Raw genomic sequence first — 19,023 nt, forward strand, 5'->3', positions numbered from 1 at the left:
GAATCCGATACGCGCAGCTTTAGAGAAGCTTTTTTTCCCCCTCCCCCAGCTCCACCCTCACCTGAGCTTCCACCTTTCCCAGAGGGCTACCCGATCCGGCTGCGAATAATGAATCCCGAGGATCACGTACAAGTGAGCAAAGCGGGGCAGCATAAAATCGCCAAAGCTTCCTTGCCGCCTCGTGGCCGTCCGCGTTTTTGCAAGCCGGAGGCGGCAACCCCCGAATTCACCGCCGCGGAAAGCAGGGAGAGCCTCGAACCTTTCCCGCATGACGACGGACCCGTCCCGCACCTTTGCCCCCGCCACAAACTTCGACCCGCTTTGCTTTCCCACTCAATAGACACGTTTACCTCTGTTTTTATATAGGAAAGGCTGTAAACACCGAGGCGGGGCGGGAGGGAGTCAGGGCGGATGCCTTAGCGGTGCAAAGCGGGAGGCTCGGGAAACTCCCTGCTTGCCGCCGCCGCCGCTGTGCGAGCGGGCACTTACCGCCTTGGCTTGGCCGTCCAGCGCCTCTTAAGAAGACGCTTGGGGGTCTCTCGGAGAGTCTCTCGACCGAGACTCCTCCAGTAGCGCCGGGCAGGCAAGGCAAAGCAAGACGCCTGAGCTCATTGGAAGCCAGCAGCCCCAGTCTCCGCCTTCCGCGGTTCTCCCTAAGGCCGCCTTTACCCTGAGCAGCCAGTCTCTTGCTGGGGGGAAGGGAAGAAGGGAAGGAGTTTCCAGGTTGCAAATGGATGCGTCGCGTCTTCCCCCTTTTTCTCCTCCACCCCGTCGGGTTTGGACGGCAGGGCAAGGCTGGGCTGAGACTCCGCAGTTTAAGCCAAACCCACCCGCCACCCACCACCGGGCGCGGCTAACTCACCGCGGCAACCCCATCCCCCCCCCTCGGTTCCTGCCCGCACTTCGCCCTCCCCCACCCCGGGCGGCCAAAGCTCCTGTTGCTTGGTGAAAAAAAAGCACAACTATCTGGGACCAATTAGCAGGAAGGGGCTCAGCAGGATTGCAGGCCGGGTTTTAGAGCCCCGGCCTTTGACATTCCCGCCTCCCCCCTCTCTTTCCCAGGATCAACAAGGCGAGCTGGAAGTCAGGGTGGGGGAGGCCGGGGCATGACATTCAAAAAAAAAAGGGGGGGGCTATGGAGTCAGTCGGCCGAAAGTGGGGTGGGGAATGCAACTGTCATCTGTATGCTACTGCACGTTACTTTGTATGGTCTGTGGGGTTGTCCTTTTGCCAGTTGGGTTCAAAGGAAAGCATCTCGGGTATCTTATCTGTGGAGTAGGAAATAACTGCGTATTGCGATCGGCTTCCACACACAATATAAGCCCTGCCATTGTGTATGACCTTGGGAGTTCATTGCTGTGGTCCCAAGAGACACAGGTTTTTCCCCTGAGGGGTTTTCAGGATTGCAAAGGGGGGGGGGGTGAAAAATGAAGGGGGAAAAAAGGGATATTTTAGAGGACTGAAATCAAAACGCCCCCCCTTTGATGAAGGCAGGATCTTCAAAAGTTGTCATTAAAAAAAAAACATCTTTATAGTTTTTACCTGCCTTCGGGTGACTCATATATCTTGTCCTTTGAGTAAAAAAAAAATACTTTTCAAGTATTTGGTAAATAAATCTGGCTGAATTCTAACTATATCTGCTGTGTTATTTTATTTTTTTTAAAGAAAAGAAAGACAATTTTTTTTTCAAACAGAGATTATTTGTTTTTCCCCTATTTCAGGGCCATCTTTCTGGTGGGGTACACAAGAATAAGTCCATGGAGTACAAGTAGTCCTGAACTTATAACCATTCATTTGGTGACTGAAGTTACACGGAAATTGCAAAAAGTGACTTATGACTGGTCCTTACACAAACATCACAGTCTCCTCACAATGGTGATTAAAATTAAGGTACTTGGCAACAGGTATGTATTTTTGACAGTTGGAGCCCCTTAGGTCAATATGATTATTATTTGTGTCCTTTCCAACTAGATTTCAATAAGCAAAGTCAGTAAGGGGGAAGTGGATTCACTTAATGACCATGTGATTCACTTAATAACTGCCTTGCTTAGTAACATAAATTGTTGTTTCGCTCGTAGTCGTAAATCGAGGACTGTCTGTACATGGAAGCAGCAGAAGGGCAAAACCAAATATGGAGAACTACTTTACTTCCTCTTAATTTAGCAGAATTTGTGCATTAGGGCAAAAGGTTTTCCCCGTTTGCACCTAAAGATAATGCAAGCATATCCTGTATGCTTCTTCCCTATTCCCACAGAACACTGCCTTCCTCATTACTCATTCTGGGATTAAATCTCTATTTCCCTCCTCTTCCCACTTCTTCCAACAGTAGCAACAAGGTCTATAAAATTGTCTAGCTAGAGGAGGTTTCAGAGGACTGTGCTAACTTGAAACAGGCAACAGATCTGTAATGGGGACAGCAGATTTCATGTATATAAAAAGTTTTCTGTCAGCTGAAGGATATGAGTCAAACCCAAATAAACTGCATTATGGCTTGAGTCCAGTCTTCCACTGCCTTCTGTCAGCCAAAGGCCTAAACTTATCATTTGTAGAAAGGATTTTCTCCTATCTGTCATTTTTACTCTTCTGTGCCAGAAGTCTGAACTGATCACTTAGAGAGAACTTTCTCTTGCTCAATCTGTTGTAACTCTTCCAACTTTTTCTCTCTCTCCACCTTTCTCCCTTGTTCCCTGCCCTCCAACAAATTAGAGTGGGGGCAGAGCAGCCCAGCCCTGCTTTAAAAAAAATCCTTAAAATCTTTTAGAGATAATCAAACATTTTGTTTTATTTTTAAATTTTATATAGCTGCCCATCTCTCTCTAGAATGGGTAAATTCATAATTATTTGGAATGGTGTGTGACTTCACACCATTCAGTGATTCACAGGTAGTCCTCATTTATCCTGTTATGACACGGATGAAAAAGTGATTGCATTTGCAATCTTTGCAGGTCTATAAAGCAAAGGAAGGCTGAAGGAAGATTGTAACTACAGTTGCAATTTCACTCAGCAACTGCTTTGCTTAACAACAAATTGCTGGTCCCAATCATGGTCATTAAATGAGAACTACTTGTATTTGTATCTGTACCTGATTACAGGTAGTCCACAACTTAATGTTGCATGGGCCTACCTGGAGGGTCTTGTGATCCAGATTGTAAGTCTGATGGTTGCCTCCCCTACCTGTCACATGACCAAACCTCAGGCGCTCAACATCTTGGCCATATTTATAGCTGTTTAACATCCTGTAGTCACATGATCACATTTTACCATTTATCAGCAGTTATTCCAGTTTTCAGCAAAACCATGAAAAGATCCATTTTACAATCATCACAACTTACAGCCATGATTGGTAGGCTTCATTATACCATAGTTGTAAGTCAAGGAGTACCAGTATGTAACTTATTTCAGATAGCCTAAGACATTTGAAAGATGATAACCTTAAAATGAACCCACCATCTTTATAATAGAAGTATTTCTTCTATTATACAAATGCAGCTATTTAACATTTTGATCCAGTTTGATTATTCTACATATATATCTCTAATAATGGAATTACTTGTTCATTCAGAACTGCCATTTAATAAGAAATACTTATAAGAACTTCATCAGTACCAGTTGAATTTTAAGTGACAACGCAATCTTTATTGGCGGGTGCTTTATAATTATATTGATTTAATTTGCCGCATAATATTAAAAATAAAAAAAATCTGAGTTTGGTGTCTTCATCGCAATTTAGTGTGACCTTTAAAGTTGAAAGCAACCCTTTTAGTTTTCTTTGTAGCTAATTCACAGTTAGCCCTGTTGTGAGAAATCACTGGCTTATATCAGTCTAACTGCAGACTTCTTACCTATCTATCATTATCCTGGTGTCTTTTATGTTCCCAACATTTATAGTTTCTGGAGGGTCTTTTAATATTGGAACATACAGGATAATATCGGTCTGTCTGCTACTTTGTCAATTATATTTTGTGAGGAGAATCAGTTGAAAATCTTTCCTTTTTTGGAATTAAACCAATTTTCCTTCCACAAGAATACCAGAATAATGATCAGTTGAATTCTTAACAACTTTACTAGAAAGGATGGGGGATGAAGCTATTTCAAAAATCCTGAAAGCTTTTAATCATGTAGTACAATCTCTATGATTACTTTGCTCTTAGTCTGTACCATATTGCTGTCCACACCTTTAGGCCAAGGAGTTTTACCATTTTCTTAAACAAATTTGGCAAATTTTGTTTAGTCTCCATTCATGATTTACAAATCATTACACCCCCATAGTGTATTTTGCTTTTTTTTAACGTATCACAACATGGGGATCAAGCCATTTTGGTTTATAAATAGTGGTTGATAAATTAGTACCATGTGTAAACCTGACAAACTATAGCTTAGTCAACAAATCATACTTAAAAGTTAACTCATTGTCAGGCCTACAGTCATATTCCTTTTAGGATCTTTGGCCTGCCACACACGCTATTATTTTACTTTACTGTTTTGTTAGTGGGGTAATTGGGAAGGGGAATAGTAAGGAGTAGAATTGTAGAATGTGTTGTTGTCAAAATAAAACATTCCTTTCTAGAAGCCCAAGGTCATTCTTTCCCTCCGCACCTCTGCACCTGAGCGGAACTAGATGGGTGGAGATGCCAGCGTGGCAATGGAAGATTGGACCATGTGATGGACTTGTGGGTGTGGGGCAAGATCTTGAACTTTCAACTGGGTGGAAAACCCAGGAAGCTTTTAGATTCGGGTTTTCCACAGATGTACCAAAATGTCTCTCTTATTAAATTGGAACTTTGAGGAAAGTTCTGCCTTGGCTTCTGATTTAATTCTGGATGATTTTTGAAACGCTGACATTCATAGTGAGATGAGCAGCAAACAAATATAAATAAATATAAATAAATAAAAGTAATAAGATGTGTGAACTGAAGTAGGTTTTGTAGCCATTTAATGTAAATCACAGAGAACCAATTACTGCATAGTCTGATAAACATCAGCCTCCTTTAATTCTGAACAAAATACAGCTGTAGAAAAATTATTGGAGATGGTTGTTTTGGGAAGCACCCAGCCTGGCAGGAAGGAAGGATCAAACATGGAACTAGTCTGGAGTCACTGCACAACCTCAAAAGAGCTAGGTCTGACCCATCCACCCCTTAAGTTCCTTAAAGACTTATCTATTTGTTCCTAGGAGTAAGTTGCCAGACAAGGGAGATTCCTGTATTATAGGCATAACATAATAAAGTAGTTTGAACTCCGCACATGTGAGTATGATTGTTCACACGCAACAGGTTGGGATTGAGGTCCCCACATTTCAAACTAAGAATCTCTTTATAATTTCACCTAATTCTCTGCATTCCTTCGACTCTTAAATGCTCCACTAGAATTATACTTATGTTGTATACAGAACATATACCAGTTTTCTTTTTTTACAAAAAGTAAATGAATAGATGCAAAAGGAAACAACAGCCTTTCTTGTGATGATGCAGATTCTATCCTTGGTCAACTGGTCCCATCCCGACAGAACTCCCTATGTTTTCCTGCATCGGCCCATAACCTTGGTGGAAAACTCCCCCCTCCCCAGTTTATACAATCATCTGACTTGGACAAACTTTGCCATCTGGCTTGTGTACATATTCCAAGGGTTATTCAGGTTGAAGTGAATTGCAAAAGACAAGATTAGAAGCTCCTGACTGTCTCCCTTTCATCCTGTGTTGACAGATGATGTAAATAAAAGAACTGTTATCTCTGGAAGAATTTAATGCCCATTAAGTAGTGAAGTCCCAGAAGGTGTGGCTGAAATACATTGGAATGTCTTGTTCACATAATCAGAGAACGGTTATCTCAGCATAACCCTGAGATAAGACATGGTTTAAACTGTGAGCTCAAAAAATGGGGATACATTGATTTAAAATGTCATCCTGAAGACAAATTTTCCTCTGTCAGTGAGAGCAAGACATCCCGCCAACCCATTACATGGTTTATTCTTTTGACTTAAGCTATGTTTGCCTAATTAGCATGATATTCCCCTTCCTCACTCCCATGCAGCACTTTAATTGAAGGCTTAGTCTTATCTGGCCTGAATCCCAAGGGGCTGCCATTTAGAGTTTACAAAAACTACAATGGGTATCTATAGTATGTCATAGGTAACAAACTGGTTTCTATAATCCTAATTATTATACTAGCTCATTCAGTGGTGGGCTGCTGCCTGGTCAGACCGGTTCAGGGGAACCGGTAGTTGTGATCACTGGCTGGGCCCGCCCACCCCTTTGCTATCCTTTCCATTTATAACTAACTCCCCCCCCCCCCTTTGCCTAGCTGAGTTTCGTGCTCCGCCTGCTATACTCACTGGAGCTGCCTGAGTTGATTAGCTGCATGTTTGAAGCTCTGTTTCAGCTCTGAAGAGGCGCCTGCGAATGAAGTATGTGCACATGCGCATGCTCACAACCATCAAACCAGTTGTTAAGGTAAGTGCAGCCCACCTCTGAGCTGATTGAAGAAAAAAATATACACTCATCAACCAGACTTTTCAAGTTAGCATGTAGTGCAGTTGAGCCTTATATATAGTATATCTTCTGAATACACAAGTATAATTTATCATTCTTAATGAATGTCTCAGCATGAATATATGAATGCAGCCAGCTAAATACATTTTCAAAAAGCAACAGTTAAATCATGGCTTAGTGTCATTGAACATTTCTGGAAATCCAGTAGGACACTCCTTACAACCAAGGCATTTCTGATTTATTACATTCCTTTAATAACACACAAATTGGATTATCAAATGTGCTCTGCAGTGATTCAGGCAACCACTAAATAGCAAAAAAAACCAAAAAACCCAGCAACCCCATTGCACTTTTCTGCATTTTGATCTTTGTTAACCAGATATGGTAATCCTCATTCATAATAATACGATCTGGAATACTTAAATGTAAAAGAAACAAATCAGGTTGAATCTCAACAGAATGGTTTGGAATCTGGAATATTATGCTGCTTTACGGTACTATGTCTAATGATACGGAAAGGAAGAAACGGAATATTATCATCTTCAGGAGCTTCCTCCTAGGAGGAGCCAAATTCACAGCTGTTCTTCCACTTAAGATTTCTCCTCTTGCTCTGATATTCAGATAACTTGTCTGAGCCAAACGGCTGAGTTTTTTTAAAAAATAGGAGCCGTGTCTACTTTCAGATTCTCAAATTTCCCCTTGCAAAAATTGAAACTATTGAAAAATCTGTTCAAGTTATCAACCACCATAACGTGAGCTAGGAATGACAGCAGCAAAAGGCTAGTCCAGCTTTGGGAGTTCAGAAACTTTCCCTCCTGCTATATAACATATTTGTTCCTAGCCATTTTATTTTAGCTACTTTCTACTATGGTTTCTAGTTACAAAATGTAGCTGCTCTTTTGGTTGTGTTCCTTTGTTCAGATTACTGCAATTAGAAGAAAGCTGTTCAAAGGAACTCCTCATTTTGTGCAGCACACAGGCACCGAAATGTAACTCGTTCCAGGATAAGAGGCAATGGTCACAGTGCTTACAGTTGATGGCTAATAATTATCAATTTTGTTTTAGCACAAGCAGCTGACCCTAAAAGGTTTTTTAAGGGTATAAACAGGGAGCCCAGCATATAGTTTAGAACAATAGAGCTTTCATGAGATACAGCTGCTTCTTGGAACATGCTTGCACAGAAGCTTCCCACGGTCTCTGTTTGGTCTTTTACAAAGAACTAAAAAAATTAGGGACCCAGAAGCACCAAATACAAAAACAAGAATATATTTTACAGAAGTTTTGCAGACCTCAAGGTCCTTTTTTTATACCTGTAATGATGGTGTCATTTCATTCTTCTGCCTTGCAGATAATTGTCTAGACCAAGAACACAACTTCTCTGAACCTTTTCACCTGTATTTTGTTCGACAGAAGACCCTTTTGAATTGTTTGAGAGGAGCAGTCTTGGATTATGCTTCTACACCTAGTAAAAGTAAATTTTTGGTAGGTTCTTATCAGCTGTATAGGTAAAACAGACCTAGTCAAATCAACTCTACAGGTTGCCTAAAATTACTCAAAATTATTGAGATTGGCTAGAACAATAGACTTGCACGCCTGACTTATACTGTACTTCAATGAATTCAGGAGGCATCTTCCTGAGCCAATATCAAACGTCATTCTGGACTTTAAAAATACTAGATAATGGTTCCTGTATATTTTTGTAAAGGTGATCTTTCTTAGTCTCTCTAGTTTTGCTGCATCAGATACCTTTTTTCCCCTAAACTGTTTGCTACAGCTGCCTCTCACAAAGTCTGAATGACAGGTGTGGGTGTGCGCGGTTAGATTAGAATGGCAAAAAATCATTCAATCAGTAGATGGCAGCAAAGAGCTATATAAAGTTTAAATTCTAAACCGCTATCACACTGTGGTCACTTTTTTTTTTTTGCTTTGGTTGGTTAATGTTGGGTAATTCTATAGACTCAATCTCCAAAGGATGCCCACTCACTTTGAAAGTTTTGGGTCACCAATCTTAGTGTATTATGTGAATGACCAAATGTCAACTTTGCTCTTATTTAGTAAACTAAGATTAAATAAATCATTAGGGCTATGCAGTACTTTGGATTTGATCTGCAAAGATGTTTTTGAGCTGGGGACATTCACAAAATGGCCACTTATTATGATAAATACCGACTACTGAAAAACAAATTGGTGATAGTGCTTCCTCCCACTGCTTATCACCTACTATGTTTTTCAAGTCTGGAGTTGAAGTCAATAACTTTCTTTCCCTGCTACTTTCCAACAGCCAATATTTAAGCCCTGCTACCTGTAACGGATAAACACCAATCCCCCACAGCAACTCTCTGCCTACTCACCTAATGAGCCCATCCAGATTAGGTGACCTCCCTGTAGGACATATATGGAATCCCCTAACCAAGTTGCTCAGACCAAAGAAGCTATTTGGATAAGCAGCAAAATGCTTCGAGCCAACAAGAAAAGCAATGCAGTTGCCATAACTCAGATGCCAGACAACTCTACCAGGATGAGTGAGAATCTTCACTGGTATGTTGCCACACATTTTGGGGAAGAAACCCTGAGGCAGGTGCTGGAATATGAAAAGACAGCAAAAATGTGACAGACTACAGGACTCACCTATACTTCAAGTGCAGACAACAGAGTCTCATCCCAATGAAACTATGGCTGCAATCCACGGTCAAGGATTGGTTACAGAGAAGACAAGATCCTACAGAAAGCAGAAGGACATTTCCTTGATGAAAGGATAAGACAGGTCTACTTCACCTTTGACATCTTGCAACACAAATGCTCTTTTAGCAGCAACTGCTCACTGATTGACATTTCCATTGAGATATGGCTTCAAAATCCTCTTCCTGTTTTGTCACAGCCAGTAAATATCCCATCAATGTATAGGTGAAGTTTCCTTCCTTTGTACCAACATGGATCTCTTTACATTTGTTTACAATAAACTACTTGCATTTGTCATTCTAAAATCTGTGCATCCATTTTGGACAGATTTTTTAGAATGCCTTTGCAATCCCTTTTAATTTTACTACCCTGAAGATATAGTAACATCAGCAAAAATTACGAGGGGTGGCTCATGAGGTGGAGTGGGGTGCCGATCGGCAGGCTTGCATTCGAGACCCATTGCTGCCATGGGGTGGGCAGGGTGAGCTCCCTTTACATGTTACAGCTTCTGCCGATCCAGCAGTCGAGGTGGGCGAACAAGAGTAGATAGACGGGTACCACTTTGGGAACCAACTTTATGAGGACACGAAAGGAGCCCCCAACTGGGCGTCCACTGGGCAACAGTGAAGTCACCGGCAAATCCTTCCACCACTGAAGTGCTTCCAACATAGAAATAGTAGTAGTAGCAAAGATGACAAAACGTGATATTATGAAAAAGTATGGTATGGTATTTGAATGTATATCATTAATTGGTCAGAATTGTCTAATTAGTTGCCTGATTACAATATTTGTTATCTTAGGAATTCTACTTAAGAGAGGAAGAAATTGATTCTGATTTATGAGATTGTGTTGGTTCTAATAAACCTGCATTATAATCCTAACTGAATTTGTTGTTTTTACAAAGTAGCTTTTCTTCTGTTTTTAAGAGGATATTCAGATTTTCATTCCTGACCTGCCCACTCTCGCTCATACATTTCTTCTATATTTATTTTAAATAGGTGTGAAAGTAACAAAACGCAATAAATGGCAGGCAAGTGAAAAAATTCCAGCATCCCTGTCTCCATGTATGACTTCTCTTAAACTGTGGGTAATGCTTCAGAGAACAGAATGCTGATAAATTCTGCACATTCGTGTTGGATTTTTGCAAAAGCAGCTGAAGAAACTTAGTAAACCACTAAGGGATGCTTTAAAGCAGTGGTCCCCAACCTTTTTTGTTTTATTTTATCTTAATATTTGATTAAGATAAAAGATCAGTATGTTTAGTAAAGAGTTTATATTGATAGACAAAGCATCAGTACCCATTAAAATATGGTCTTACTATTATTATGATTTGTTGTACAATCAACCTCACGTTATTTGGCATTTTATCCATCTTTGGATTCCTTCCCAAGAACTTGGAATAGGCAGGTGTTGATTTTTGTATCTTGGAGCGAAGGGAAGGACGCGACAAGAGTTAAGAGGAAAGTGACTTTATTCAGCTCATAGTAAACTGCGATTCAACGTGGCGTGTTTCGCGCCCTACATTTATACCCCCGAGTTTGAACGAGGAGCCAATGGGGCGTCGAGTAGCTCGGCCAATCAGGGCGAGGATTGAACCGGCTCCGCCCGGGAACCAATCAGGAAGGAGTCCTTTGTTCGCGCGCTAGTTTTCCCGCGCTAGTATTCAACACCCCTCCCCCCCCAGTCAAAGAGTTCTTTTGGGAAGGGCAAACATAGTCTTGTAGGTAGGCGGGGCGGTGGCGTTCTCGCCCTGACCTTCGTGGCTCCCCGGCGGTCGTTGACAGGGGGGAAACCGCTGGCGGAGGCGTGTCCGTGGTGGGGCGGTGAACCTGTGGTTCGGGCCCGCGGGAGAGAGCTGGCCCCGGGTCCCCTGTCCAATGTCCAACTGTCTGGGGTGGCGTTTCCGTGGCCACCGGAGTGTCCGGTTGCGGTCCCGTGCAGTCTGGTTGGGGTGTAGGTTCAGAGTCTCGATAAGGGCTTCGAGGAAAAGAGTAGCCGGTTGAGGCGTGCCTGTCCGGAAAGTTCGCATCGGCTTGCCTCTCGTTCCCCAGGTGGAAACGGTCCGATGGGGAAAAGATCAACGATGTTGGCTCCTGGTGTGAGCGGGTGTGCGCAGGGCTCGGGCCGTCTGTTTCCGCGGGAAGGCGACGCCTTAATTGGTCCACGTGGCGCCTCCATTGTGCTCCGTCGGCCAGGCCGACCCTGAAGGAACAGGGGCCGGTCAGAGCTGTGATGGTTGCGGGAACCCACCGTGGATCCCCGGAAAAGGAGCGGGCCCATACCGGATCCCCTAACTTAAACGCGTGGGAAGGGAGGGCCCCCAGGTTGCTCGGCAGATCCCCTGCGTATAGTGGATGGAGCCTGTCTAGGGAGGTTCGCAATCTCCTACCCATCAAGAGCTCTGCGGGACTTTTATTCGTCGTTGGGCAGGGTATGGAGTGCTGGCTCAAGAGGTAAGCCGCCACTCTTTCTTGCCAGTCGCCCTGGCCCATGCGGCCCAAGGCTTCTTTCGCTGAGCGAACTGCGCGCTCCGCCCGGCCATTACTAGCTGGGTGATAGGGGGCTGTGGCCGCGTGTCTGATTCCTTGCTCGGCCAGGAATTCTTGGAACGTGGTGGAGGTAAACTGGGGCCCATTATCGGAAACTATCACATCCGGTAACCCATGGGTAGCGAACATCTTACGGAGGGCCCTCACTGTACTCTCCGCTGTGGTGGAGGTCATGATTACCAGCTCCACCCACTTAGAGTAAGCATCTACCACTATCATAAAGTTTCGGCCGTGGAAGGGACCGGCGAAATCAATATGTAAACGGGACCATGGGCTTCTGGGGATTTCCCACTCGCGAGGGGCGGCTGTGGGGGGATTCGGCCTGGAATTTTGGCATATTCTACATCGGCCTACATGATCTGCGATCTCGGAATCTAACAAGGGCCACCACACATAGCTACGGGCTAACGCTTTCATTCGTGCTATGCCTGGGTGGTTTTTATGGAGTGCAGGCAGGATTCGTGCCCGCAGGGCTGTGGGGATCACTACCCTATCCCCCCAGACAAGACACCCCCCATGAAGGGCGAGTTCGGCTTGTCGCATTTTGAATGGACGGAATTCTTCCGCTACCTTTTCCGTGGGCCACCCCCTCAAAACCCATGAAGCAACCTGAGATAGGACGGGGTCAGCCTTTGTGCAGGCTGCGACGTCCGCGGCCGAGACAGGGAGGTCGGATTCGGCGATGGACAGAACAGAGAGCGCGGGCACGTGGGCTGTGTCCGTCTCTGGCAGAGGGCAACGGCTTAGAGCGTCTGCGTGCCCTAGCTGTTTGCCCGGACGGTATAACAGCGTATATGAATACGCTGTTAGAAACTCCGTCCATCTAGTCATGCGGGGGGACAGAATGGGGGGAGTTGGCTTGTCGCCCGCCAGTAGCCCCAAGAGGGGCTTGTGATCCGTGACCAGGGTGAATTTCCTACCGTAGAGGTAGTCATGGAACCGCTTAATGCCGGAGACTGCAGCCAGGGCCTCTTTATCGATTTGGCTGTAGTTCCGCTCCGTAGAGGAGAGTGTCCGGGAATAGAAAGCTATGGGGGCTTCTGAGCCGTTCGGGAGGACGTGGCTCAGGACCGCCCCAACGCCATAGGGGGAGGCGTCGCAAGTCAGAATTAGAGGCATCCTATCGCTGTACTGGATTAGGACTGCCGATGAAGTTAAAATATCTTTTATAGCCGCGAATGCGTGCGCCTCACGGCTACCCCATTTCCAGGCCGCTGACCGGTCAAGTAGTCGGTGTAGCGGCTCAGCTAGTGACGCCTTGTGGGGGATAAAAGGGGCATAGAAATTTAGAAGCCCCAGGAACGCCTGTAATTCCGCCCTAGAGGTGGGTGCGGGTGCGTTTTTGATGGCGGCAACTTTGGAAGGAGTGGGGTGGATGCCTTGGGCATCAATGAGGAACCCCAAGAACTCAACTTTGGGGACAGCAATTTCGCATTTGCTGCGCTTTAATTTCAGTCCAGCCTCCCTAAAACGTGTGAGGACCTCCCGCAGTGTTTTCAGGAGTTCCGAGTGGCTGGGGGCTGCGACCAGGACGTCGTCGAAGTAGGGAACGACGCCTGGGAGCCCATGGAGCAACCGCTCCATGAGGCTCTGGAAAATCCCAGGGGCAACCGAGACGCCGAATTGTAGGCGGCGGCAACGGAAGGCCCCACGGTGGGTGACGATGGTCTGGGCTGTAGCCGCATCGTCGTCTACGGGAAGCTGCTGGTAGGCCTGTGCCATGTCTAGCTTGGCGAAAATGCGGCCCTGTCCTAAGGAGTGGAGTAGGTGCTGTACTACGGGGACCGGATATGGGTTTGCCTGCAGGGCCAAATTGATGGTCGACTTGTAGTCGGCACATATTCTCACCGATCCGTCGGGTTTGACCGGGAGGACTATGGGGGTTTCCCAACGGGCGTGATCTACGGGCTCGAGTACCCCTTGCTCAATAAGTTTGTCCAGTTCTGCGTCTACCTTTGCTCGCAATGCGAAGGGAACCCTGCGTGCCTTTAGTCTAACGGGAGCGACCTGGGGATCGAGGCAGAGGGAAATGGGGGTGCCCTTATAACAGCCCAATCTCCCATCAAATACGTCTGAGAACTCGTCTAGGACGCTATCTACGGCGAGGGGAACTACCCTGTGTACCCCTTCTATGGTGAGGCCCAAAGCGGAGAACCATTCCAACCCCAGGAGAGCGGGCAGGTTGTTTCTAACGACTAAAACTGGGAGTTTCCCTTTAAAATTCCCGTATTCCACCCGGATGTGGTATATCCCGGCTGTGGGAATCCCATTTCCCTGGTAGTCTAGGAGGGAGACCCGGGCGGGGCGCAGCTTTCTCTGGGGAACCCCGGGGCAAAGGCGGGAGAACAAAGCCCAAGATAGGAGAGAACGGGATGAACCGGAGTCCACCTCCATTTGGCAAAGCTGACCTTCGAGCCGGACGGCGGTGCTTATTTTCCGGTGGCCGGCAGGAGCGTGGGATGCCTGGTAGACCACGCAGTCAGCGCTGGAGGGCTGGTAGGTTGAGTAGCAGTCCTCAGTGCGCTTCGCGGGACGTGGTTGCTGGCGGCGTTGCGGCGCCGGGCGCTGGTTGCTGGGTTGCATGAACGACGGGGCTGGCAGGGGAGCCCGGCATACTCTGGCGAGGTGCCCTTCTCCTCGGCAGCGGCGGCAAACGGCAGAGCGGTACGGGCAGGCTGCGCGGCTGTGGCGGCCGCCACAACCGCGGCAAGGTGCGTTTGATGCTGGCTGAACGGGCGCCGGCGGTTGCTGGGGTGGCCTCTGCTTCGGTTGCATCCTCATCTGGCCGACGATTTCCTCCTCCTCCTCATCTTCAGCAGGGGAGAGATCGTCGACGAGGTTCGTCTGGGTGGACGGCCCCGCGGCGGGTTGTGCGGGGGGGTTTAGCTGGAGGCGTTCCATGTCGGCCGTGGATTGTTCGGAGAGTTCGGCTGCTCGCGCTATCTCCACGGCCTGCATCAGGGTAATCTTGTGGTTCCGGAGTAATCGGCCGCGTAAATGTGCGTCGCGGACCCCGCACACAAACTGTTCCGCAAGATTCTCTTCCAGGTCTGCGAAATCACACTGGGCGGCCACGGTGCGCAAAGCCTCCAGGAAATGGCTGATGGACTCGTTGGCCCTTTGTACTCGGCGGCGGAAAGCGAAACGGCGTGCAAACAGAGAGGGTGAGGGAGCGTAGTGGTTCCTCAGCCTGGACATCAGCTCGGCCCACCCAAGTTTGTAGGCTGGCCTCGGGGCGGCCAGGGCTCTCGCAGAGGCGAACATGGACGGCTCGCAGCAGGAGAGGAAGAAACTGCACTTCTCCTCGTCGGTCTGAGCCTGGTTTTTCGAGGCGATCAGGTAGCACTCGAACCGCTCCATGAACCCGTCCCATGATTCTCCGGTGGCTCCGCCGAATGGCGCGAAAGGAGGAAGCGATGACGCCATCGTGATGTGGAGCCGGAGAGAGGGAGAGAAGTGACGGAGAAAATTTCGCGTTCGCTGCCGGCGTTCTTGGTCCGAGGGTAGCGTGCTAGCTGGTTCAGACGCGGTGGCAGCTGGCTGTTCTTCTCCGTGGTCGCGGGAATCGGAATCCCACCCTCGTCGCCAGTTTTGTATCTTGGAGCGAAGGGAAGGACGCGACAAGAGTTAAGAGGAAAGTGACTTTATTCAGCTCATAGTAAACTGCGATTCAACGTGGCGTGTTTCGCGCCCTACATTTATACCCCCGAGTTTGAACGAGGAGCCAATGGGGCGTCGAGTAGCTCGGCCAATCAGGGCGAGGATTGAACCGGCTCCGCCCGGGAACCAATCAGGAAGGAGTCCTTTGTTCGCGCGCTAGTTTTCCCGCGCTAGTATTCAACATTGATGTATGATGGTATTATAGGTATGATCACAGCATGTAAGCTGTTCCAAGTAAAGCTGCCTTTTGGAATTGCCCAATGGTGATTTTGTCAATGCCGATGGTGTTTAAGTGGTGCTCCACTTACTTTGGGGATTGCACCTAAGGCCTCTATTGTTGTGGAGTCCTTGATGCTCTCTGAGCTTGGTTGTTTTCTTGTAGATGTTTCATTATCAAACTAGGTAACATCATCAATGCACTGCTGATGTTACCTAGTTTGTAATGAAACATCTGCAAGAAAACAACCAAGCTCAGAGAGTGTCAAGAACCACCTCCATTTCAAGCCTGAGTTGTTACTACTACTACTTGTTGTTGTTGTTGTTATTATTATTATAATAATTATTATTATATACTTTATTCATAAAACATGAGCCAACTGAACATTAAAAATGCATTACAAATACCATTGACTGGTGCTAATGGTTGATACTGGTTGCTGCCAGTGTCCTAGGTATCAACCAAGTACCTTCTTAAAATATAAGATGTTCCGAGTAGCACAGTTTTTTGCAGTTCCACTGGTGTTATTGCAGGAAGCTGCAATTTGTTGATGTAACTTATAAAATTCTTGGACACGGTACCAAGTGCCCCGATGACAATAGGTATCACTGTTACATGCTTCATCCATAGCCATGTAGTTTCAATGGCCGGGTCACAATATTTCATTATATTATTGTTGTTGTTGTTGTTGTTATCACTATTACTGTTATTACCATTATTACCAGAATCTGATGCTAAATAACAGCCTACAAACTTTCTTGACTCTTTTGAATAATGTTAGTGTTCTTTGACAAAAGAAATTAACAACAATCTCCCGTGACACTATTTTTGTTTGGAAATATGCTAATACAAATTTCGGCATAATAAAGCTTGTCTTTAAGGTAGCAGAAATCTTTGTAATATAACACTCATAGTACATGGTGTTTAAAAATTATCTTGGGCTTTAGATAGCTCCAAAAGCAGATACGCCATGGTGCAAGCTAAATCTGCAAGGGGCTAAAACAAATCACAGATGATCATTAGACATTCCCATTCCCGTCTCATTCACTATAAAATTCCACCCTGAAAAAAATGATGGTGGTGTTTTGGTAGAAAACTGATCTTACATAGTAAAGGTATAGAGTGACATTCTTTCAATCATTTCAGCCATGTAGGATTATTTATTTATTATAGGCGACTCTGAAAAGATAGGACAAAACTGTACATCTTTTAAGAGTGCAACTGATTTAGAGGGAGGATACAAACATTTCCCTGTACATGATCTATAACATTTCCCCCCATTTTTATTGCCTGTTGCTCAAGGAAAATTACAATCTGTTTTTGATTATTTCGGCCTGCTGGCTGTCAGAGTTAATTTATTTGTCAATCAGTTCTAATGCTGCTGGGTGGTTACTATGAAAGTAATTATTATCGAAAAGCTCAGGGGATGACACAAAGACATGCTTTTTTCAAGGTCACATTTCAAAAATAAAAGAAACTTATAGACAAGATTAAGCGAGGCCACACACAGCAAAGATTTACCATGCTTTCTTGACTGCTGCTTTCAGATATTTTCCTAAGAAATCTTACATGGGTAGGTGCTGCAATTTTCCATAGACCGTCTCCAAAGCACCTGAAGGCAATTAATGGAAACTAATCAAGGAGAGGATCTAGAATTAAGGAGAAATTTCCTAACAGTTAGAATATTGTAATTAATCAGTGGAACAATTTGCCTCCAGAAGGTTTGGGTATTCTTTCACTGAAGGTTTTTAAGAAGAGATTGGGCAACTATTTCTCTGAAATTGTATAGGGTTTCCTGCTTAAACGGGGTTGGACCAGAAGACCTCCAAGGTCCCTTCCAACTCTCCTTTTCTGATATTCTTTCACTTTGCACTACATTATCCACTCCTCTACCACGAATGGCTAAATATAGTAGAAGCAGAGGTGGTATTCAGCAGGTTCTGACTAGTTCTGGAGAACTGGTAGCAGAAATTTTGAGTAGTTTGGAGAACTGGTGGTATTTAAAATGGAGATTTTGCAGTAATTTTTCCCTGGAGTGGGCTGGGAATGGAGATTTTACAGTATCCTTCACCTGCCATGCCCATAAAGCCATGCCACGCCCACCAAGCCACGCCCACCAAGCCACGCCTACAGAACCTAGTCCTAATATAGGACAAAACCATTACACCAAAAATAGGTGCCAGTTAAGAATATTACAATCCCAGTTACATTATCTTTCTATGGTCAATGTGATGCATACTAATGTAGCTGGCATCAGCAAACTACATTTTTGGGCAGATGTAAGAATCCCTGTGCTGGGGCAGGATCTACTGCTGATATCTGTCCCAATTTCTGTGCATGCTTTAGTAGTTCAGAGGCACCATAAAAGCTTCCTATGGAACATCAGAATGCTTCCGAGGGAGTGTTGCTGTTTGTCATTACAGGAAATTTAAACAAGAGACTTGAATCATTGCTACCAGATGAGGCCATGAAAGCCTTTGGCAGAAGACAATGATTTACGAGGGGCCAAATTAGGGCATTATGTGTGTGGGAAGAGAGGGGGCCTTAAACCTAAACAAATTTTTACTCAGTGTAAAATATACCTAGTGTAAGAATCTGCAGATCTTTTTGCTTCCTGGTGAATTCCTAAGTGTCAAATTTGGAGCTATGAAGTTCCTTTCCTCTGGAAGGCCTAGACCAGCTAAAACTTTTAAGTATATTTCAGGATGACAATTCATGATACAAATTCTGTAATAGATCACATTACCAGTTAGACAAATTTGAATTCCAGGCATGCTGGTGGCTCCACTTGGTCAGGATTTCCATACTGATCTGTATAATTAACAAATCCACTCTATCTTTGGTTAATGCTGACTTTCTATGGAGCCAAGCCTTTGAATTCATTCCACAGAAAAGCATGAATTAGTTGCTGATACAGACTTTTCAAAAATGATCATATTTACCACATGCCCCAAGTTCAGTGTTCTTCCCAAGTTACCCATGAGGCCCTTTAAAATAACCAAACCAAAATTATTATTCTTGCAGCACATAAAACATCCTGAGTATTTCACAATTACTTGGATTATATGTAGAAAAAACAAATGTCCTAATTTAGGCAAATCTCTTCTGCACATTTATGTCACATTGCTCATGAACATACCACAAACAAAAAGAATTGTGACTCCTTTCCCAAATAAAGGTCCCTGAACAAACACAGCAGTCATGGGATAAGAGATATCCTTTTATTGTTCAGAGACTAATAATTTGGAGAATAGGAATAAAAACCAGAGGGCTAGTATGTCAGATAACAAACTATAAACATTTACATACGATTTAACATTTTGCTGAGAACTTGATCCTCAGGCAAATAACAAAAGAAGAGTTATGATACTGGACTGTTGCTTGACTGAGATGCTTTTCTAAAAAGCAAGAACAATACCCAGAAGTTTGA

The 19,023-nt window shown here is 45.0% G+C and overlaps 1 protein-coding gene and 1 long non-coding RNA gene across 8 annotated transcripts in view; one reads left to right on the forward strand and one right to left on the reverse strand.

Annotated features, from left to right (window-relative positions):
* Positions 1-624, reverse strand: part of TANC1 (tetratricopeptide repeat, ankyrin repeat and coiled-coil containing 1) — a 153,963-nt gene extending 153,339 nt beyond the window's left edge. For 2 of the 6 annotated variants that reach the window (XM_087710204.1, XM_087710179.1), the window contains exon 1: positions 490-624. The gene's annotated coding sequence lies outside the window, so the exon portion shown is untranslated. Of the gene's footprint in view, positions 1-61; positions 81-489 lie in introns of those variants that run through there. The other 4 variants (XM_087710185.1, XM_087710192.1, XM_087710197.1 and 1 more) reach the window with 4 other exon arrangements.
* LOC106549922 (uncharacterized) lies at positions 54-10,048 on the forward strand. Of its 2 annotated transcripts, XR_001313619.2 has the most exons (5): positions 54-132; positions 1,722-1,904; positions 6,301-6,449; positions 7,837-7,970; positions 8,770-10,048. It is a non-coding gene; the product is annotated as an uncharacterized LOC106549922 (long non-coding RNA). The 2 variants fall into 2 exon arrangements; XR_001313618.2 differs by lacking the exon at positions 6,301-6,449.
* Positions 10,049-19,023: the final 8,975 nt, after the last annotated feature.

This window comes from Thamnophis sirtalis, unplaced genomic scaffold, assembly GCF_051295495.1.
Source record: "Thamnophis sirtalis isolate CommonGarterSnake01/CBP01778 unplaced genomic scaffold, rThaSir2_p1.2 scaffold_1, whole genome shotgun sequence".
NCBI classification, from domain to species: domain Eukaryota; kingdom Metazoa; phylum Chordata; class Lepidosauria; order Squamata; family Natricidae; genus Thamnophis; species Thamnophis sirtalis.